This window comes from Haliaeetus leucocephalus, unplaced genomic scaffold (genome assembly GCF_000737465.1).
Source record: "Haliaeetus leucocephalus isolate CR32 unplaced genomic scaffold, Haliaeetus_leucocephalus-4.0 Scaffold751, whole genome shotgun sequence".
Taxonomy (NCBI): Eukaryota; Metazoa; Chordata; class Aves; order Accipitriformes; family Accipitridae; genus Haliaeetus; species Haliaeetus leucocephalus.
Genome location: NW_010973187.1, coordinates 4,600,919 through 4,608,209, shown reverse-complemented (window position 1 = coordinate 4,608,209; position 7,291 = coordinate 4,600,919).

The window sequence follows — 7,291 nt, the reverse complement described above, 5'->3', positions numbered from 1 at the left end:
GGAGTGGGATGTGAGAGAAACACCTATGCAGACACCAAGGTTGGTGCAGAAGAAGGGGGAGGAGATGCTCCAGGCACCGGAGCAGAGATTCCCCTGCAGTCCGTGGGGAAGACCATGGCGAGGCAGGCTGTCCCCCTGCAGCCCAGGGAGGTCCACGGTGGAGCAGATCTCCACCTGCAGCCCAGGGAGGACCCCACGCCAGAGCAGATGGGTGCCCAAAGGAGGCTGTGACCCCATGGGAAGCCTGCACTGGAGCAGGCTCCTGGCAGGACCTGTGGCCCCGTGGAGAGAGGAGCCCACGCTGGAGCAGTTCGTGAAGGACTGCAGCCCATGGGAAGACCCATGTTGGAGAATTTTGTGGAGGACTGTCTCCCGTGGGAGGGACCCCACGCTGGAGCAGGGGAAGAGTGTGAGGAGTCCTGCTCCTGAAGAGGATGAAGCGGCAGAGACAATGTGTGATGAACTGACGGTAACCCCCATTCCCTGTTCCCCTGCACCGCTGGGGGGGATAGGTAGAGAATCCGGGAGTGAAGTTGTGGCCGGGAAGAAGGGAGGCGTGGAGGGAAGGTGTTTTGAGATTTGATTTTATTTCTCATTACCCTACTCTGGTTGGTTGGCAATAAATTAATTTTCCCCAAGTTGAGTCTGTTTTGCCCATGACGGCAATTGGTTGAGTGATCCCTCCCTGTCCTTATCTTGACCCAGGAGCCCTTTGTTATATTTTCTCTCCCCTGTCCTGCTGAGGAGGGGAGTGATAGAATGGCTTTGGCGGGCACCTGGTGTCCAGCCAGGGTTGACCCACCACAAGCCCTGCTCTTCTCTGCCTGTCCTTCCTAAATATCCTGTACCAATCCGGAGCCATGTTCCAGCCACGTGCACCTCCCCACAAAGTCTCTGTCACTCTGATGGTGGAGACCCTGCAACAATGCCTGGCAGTGCAGCTGCTCCTTCTTGTTGCCAGGCGCTGTGCATCAGTGTACAGGCACCTGAGGGAAGCCTCTGAATGCCTGCCTTTTTGATGCAAGCAAAAACGGGATGGGATCAAATCTGCCTTATTTAGGCATATAATTTGTAGCTGTAGAGGGAAGCAGGTGCACAAATTTTCCATCATTAGTGAAATCAGCCCAGTACCTTGGAAAGCCTCTAGAAAGAGACCCCATGTGTTTAACTCCCACTCTTCCTCTTTCACCTAAAGCACCATCAGAAGTGCCTCCTAGGTATATCCAGGGCCACGTGGTAGTGTCAGATTGTAAGCAAGAGTCCTCACCGAACTCACAGAGGCTTTTTAAAAATCAGTGGCATTACTTTGCAATGAATATCAGCGACTGTTCAACACTTCCTACTGATGGCATTAACCTTCCCATGAGATTAGCATGTACTCATATCAGTTGCTTTGAAGGGGTCAAGAATCACTATTAATGCAATTTTCATGAGTGTTTAATGTTATATTTGAAATTATCACTGTGGCAGGTGTGATGCTTGTCAGGGAATTTGTTAAAATTTCTAGACAGAGGTCCATAAAGATTTCACAGAGGACCTATTTAAAAAATGTGGCAGATTTTAATACTCACAGCCTAACAAAATAGATTTTAAAAAGATGTCTGTCTACATTGGTGGAAATAGGACTTCTGAAGTATGGATACAGAAAGAAATAAGCAAGGACGCAAATAAAAGTCCCAGTTGCTGCTGCTCCATCCTGTTTCCCAGCCATGGGAAGTGCCGTTTTTCATCTTCCACATGCCAGGATGATGTCCTGGCACGTATCAGCCGACTTTAGGCACTCTCTGTGCATATTTTGCCTTTGCACAGGGAATTCATGTGGTCCAATTTCGTTTGCAAACTTGCTTATCCCTCATTGTACAGTTGTCTTCAAAAAAACACCAAACAAGTTTTGACAGATTTGCCATCTGTCAGATCCAGAGGGTATGACCAAATTAATGAGTCAGTAACTGAATTCCTCCCAGTCTGTTTCCAGTTTCATTTGCAGCCTTGGATAAAGCACTTCTCTATAGTGTTTTGCTCAGAGGCAATGCAATGTCAGGGCTGACAGCAAAGCCAGCTTTTAACCTGCTGCTTAAAACGTGTTGTTTCTACTTCTTGGGCCTTTAATTTGACAGATTTTGCTTTGATGAAGTGAGACCTTATAAAGTAGTGAACTCATGCTGGGTCAGCCGTTACTTTTCTAGGGATGCAGAATAGCATGTAGTCATACATAAGCCTAAAAGCCTTTCTGATTTATTTTTATTTCATTGAATGATGGACAACTGATGTGCTGGTCTTATATAATCTGTAGAAGGATTTGGTTTAGAAGTACTGTCCACCTTTTAGAGAAATGGACTCTCATAAATCAAATTTGTTTAGTGAACAATAGAATTAAAGGAGGTTTGGACTAAAACTGATGGTTTTGCACATGGTTCTTTTCTGCCTGCATATGTCTTTCATATAGACCAGACACTGGGTGTTGGAAAAGAGGGTTATGGTCTGATCCCAGGAATCTGAGCTGACTGAGGGATGACCTGTTGTTCTTCTGGGCTCATCTGCAGCACTTAAGGAGGTTTCTCTCTGGCAGACAGACAACAGTCTGTGTTGGCATGTGTTTGTTTGAAGATACGGTGTATCAAGAGCAGTGTTTCCCTGGAATCTTGTGGGTAGTGTTGTGCCAAGTCCTTGATTTTTATGCTGCCAGGTGTTGTAACTAAGTAATTATAACTTTTACAGGGTAATAATGACTTCATAAGGATTGTAACCTGGCAAACCGTCTTTTCAAGTACATGAATGCAAAAATTCCAAATTGTACAATAATAAAAGTCTTCCCCCTCCCCTCTATTTTGCATCACGACTGGCTTTCAGCATGTGCTGGGCCCTGATTTTTAAAGCAATGCATCTGAATGGGCTGCCTGAATCTCACTTCTGAACACCCACACAGAGGTTAGTGCGCAGCTATCAGTTTAATGGCTGCAGAGCTACTCGGGGCACACTTGGATTTAGCAGCACGCTCTCACACATGTTGCTGCTGACTTCATCAGAGACTGTTTCAGTCAAATCTCGTTAGATCTTTCTTTTGACAGCCAAAGGCAGAAAGGGACTGTTCTCCTGCCAAAAATTGAGTCCCTGCTCTAAAGCATGAAAAAGCTGGAGATCTTAAAAATAGAGAGAAAAATTTAACTTCAAAACCCACGTGTTTCTTACAATTGCATTTTCAGTGGGTCTGAAGTGGGTTTGCTGGAATTGATATATTTAGCATGAGAGAGAGAGCAATTATGCAAAATGTGAGCTCAAATGATTACTTTGGTAAAGTTACCTGGGATTAAAACAGCCTGTGGTGTGAAGTCTTTGGCAACCTTAGCTGTACTGCTGCCAACTTTGCCTGTGACAGGCAAGGAATGCGTCATCCCGCAGTTTTGTCAGCTTCTATCTGCAGTCACCATCATCCACACCCTTTTCCAGTGCTAATACTGGAACTCTTCCTACTTGTTAAACAATTTATCTCTTAACACTTAACCACTAGGATTAAATGCGTGGTGTTGGTAGGTTCCTTACTAAGAAGTTTCGACGTTACTTTCATTTTGAAAGGATTTTACAGAGGAGGTCAATAGTGTTGTCCAGTTTAGAGGTTCAGGTAACAAAGGTAGAAGGTAAATAATTGGCTAAAAGTCACCCTGCAGGCCAGGACAGCTGGGAATTAAAGTCCCACATAACAGCATCCAGCCGAGGAGAGCTTGTGCATGTGAAGGGCGACTTTTGTCGAGATATTAGAGTAGGGTCTAATCAGGATCTGTACATATAAAGGAGAACCCAAAGCAAACACTGGAAGGATTACAAACAACTAAAACTGCGTCGAGGGCTAAGAGATAGGTACATTCAGATAAATGAACAAAACGACTCTCTCAAGATAGTGAAAATGGCTGGAGAAAGAACATTATATGGGGATCAGAAAACTATGAAATGTATCTGAAAGTGTTGTCTTTCCAAAGGGACCAAACAACATTGCAAGAACAGGATGAACTTTGGAACAAAAGGAAATTTTAAGGCAATACACAGCTTATTTCAAATTGTTTCTAGTGTTAAATTCCTATTTACAGTTCATTTTTTTCTTTTTTAAACTAGAGTGTTCCTTATAGTCCCAACTTTATATTACCAATACATATTTGCAAACTCAACAAACTGATGTGATCGAGGATCAGGGTTTGTGTCTTGTCAGAAGGAAGAAACACTTTTCCTATGAAGTGGTACCTAACCATATTCCTCGGCATACTGGTAATGTATAATTCTGTGTAGAGAAAAGGTTTCTGAACCTTCAGAACTGCATGCAAACTTCAACTTGTAAGAAAAGGTTTTGGCATTACTACCAGTGCTTTTCTGAGGTTTCAGACATTATATAAGCTGCTATTATAAACAGTACTTGCTGATCTTTTTTGCATATTCAGCTAGGTGATTTCCCTCAGCCCAGTGTGGAGGTATTTCTCAACTTACACAGCAACTCTGCTTGTGCCAAAATAATGTGATTATCAGAGCAGGTTGCTTATCAGAGTTAAAGGCACCATAACACTAACAAACAAGAAACTACTTTAGGAGCCTAAAAACACAAGAGGTTGCACACTGTGTTGCTAAAGCCCACATGAGGCTAAAGCCCTCATGCCTACCCCCGCAGCACTGACTAAGGTGGGAAGAATTCTTGGTTTGGGGATTTGCTCCTTGTATTATTCTCTTTTTTAATGCAACCACGGCTTCATGTAAAGAATATAACCAACACTGACAAGGCTGGACCTTCCTCTGCCACACTGTCTGTCTAGTCCCATGGCTTTTACATTCTTGTCTGCACAGCAACCCAATTTCCTTTAAGAATCCATCTTTTCCCCATTTAACCTACAAAATTCTTGAGAGGTGAGAGAGAGATTTAAATCCTCCTGGGCTAAAGCAACTCAGTGTTTTGGGCCTCCCAGTTCCTGGGTGAGGCTATCAACCATTAGGCTATCACACAAAAGACCTACAGCATTTTGGCTGGACTGGAGTCCCCAGGAGTTTTAAGCACTGATCCACCTGCTTCTGAGTGCCAACAGAGAGACAGGAGCTAACTCCCACCTATTCAGGTCTGGGGGAGTTCTGGGCACATGCACAAAGCGCTCAGTAGTTTTCTGGAAGACATTTCCTGATGTATGCCATAAAAGCAGTAAAATCCCATAATTATTCCTGCTCTCTGCTGAAACACAAAAAAATAAGTTTTTTAAAGCTGGACCAGTTTTTTTAACTAGTTCACAGCATCACCTGCAAACAATTCTGCAAACACACCTTAAAGGAGAGAATGAGGCAGTGCTGCAAATCTAAACAGCGTTTCAATTAAACATTTAATCTTTTGAAAGCACAACGTCATGCCTAAAATCCACCCAAATCCTTCTTTGGATCTGCAGCCCCACCCCGTCTTAGGTTACTAATCATACCTACTACGTTTTGCATTACTGTGAAATCATTGATAAGTCATCTCTCATCATGAAATCCAGTACTATGGAGAGATGATCACAATAATGAAAATCTACACACAAACCAAACAAATCCTCCCTCTTTCTCATGCAGTCAGTCTTTACTGTAGCACATCCTGCAGCTGAACTTCTTTGTTGTGTTTCTTCAGGGAATTCTTTTAAGAGACAAGCTTGACAGCATGATCTGATGAGAAATTATGTCTGTTTGTGATTGTGTTGGGCCAGCAATGGAAAAAAAAAGGTTATTGTTAGCTCTCTTGAGTCTCTATTAACTGTAACATACAGAATGCCTCCAGCTTCTGAGATGGCTGTTAAAAAGACAGGTTGTTTTTGTGACAGCCAGCTGTTGTGACAATATTCTGTGAAAACATTCCTTCTAGCTGGCTAGGGATTTGGTGTGAATATTTTCTGTTTAATGCGCTGCGTCCCACATTTTTGATTTGGGGCTTACATATAAAAAATACTGAGTGCTGTGCTTCTTGGGCAAGTCTGGAGACTTCTGGAAAATTACAGATCTCTCTCCTGATGGCATTGTAGAAACACAAGCCGTTCTGCTCGTGGAGAGCTGCCAGACCTGAGGGTAGTTTCTTGTGGCACAACGTAACTTCATTCCTGATGCTACAACGTGGAACTGTTTCTTGCTCTAGTGCTGGGTTGGGCCCTAACGGTCTGTACAGGAATAAGGCATGCTCTGTGCCAATCACACTGTATTATCCAAATCTTGATTAAAAACAACTGAATGTTAACATGTGTCTAATTTTTACCTAGTTCAGGCTTCTCACATGCTCAAACATGGAAGCTGGCCTATTGTATTTATAAATCCACTGCCACATCTGCCACTAACTGGATTAACTATATTGACAACTGTTATTATAATTCATTTTAGTAACTACAGCTCCCTATTTTATTCAGTCGGTATTATCTGGACCACAACGTTAGCATTTCACAGGTTGCTCTGAGGCAGAAGCAAACCGCCAAAGAGGCTGTGTGCAGCTCTGCTCCCTCTTCTAATTTTTAAATTCACGTGGCTCTGACTAGTACTGCTCACAAGGCGTGGGCTGGGAATAATTGATCCCATTAATTCTCCATCCACGGGCTGGCCTCCCTATGAGGATCCCTACAGAAGACAGTCACGTCAGAAGGAAAATTTTGTCTACTTTGATACGTGCCATTATGTATACAACGAAGCTGAAACGGTGACATTCTGATGCGACTCCTTTTTCCCACAGCGCTCGCACCCGCGCACACCGGCCGGCGCCGGCTTTCCCCCGGAACGGGGCCTGGGCGTGCCCCTGCGGCGCGCTCGCCACCAGGCGGCCCCGCTCTCCCGCCAACCGCTGACAGGATTCCCCGGGCCCTGCCCGCACCGGATCTCCGTCTTCGTCCTGGTGAAATTCCTCAACAAGAAGGCTGGAAGGTGGAAATATCAGAACGCTGTGCTCTGCTTCAAGTATGAACAGACTGAAAGCTCCGAACTTTTCTTCCATACGGTAACAAACCGGTCTCTCTCGGAGCAACTGGTCGAAATTTCCCCTTTTTTTTGTCACCCGGCACTTCAGAAAATGACAAACGCGAACTTTAAGCGCTGCCCCTGTTCAAACGGTCCGGTTGTTAACTGCGATTTTTACGTACGCCAGCCGCTCGGCCAACGCGCCCCCGGCAGAGCGGTGAGCCGCGCAGGGAGGCGGGCGAGGCCGGCAGCCCCTGCCACCCCGCACAGGCGGGGGCTGCCCAGCAGGAACACCCGCCGCCACCACCGCGGCGGGGCTGGGGGAGCCGTCCCCCGGGCTTGCGGGGCGGCTCTGGCGCTGCCT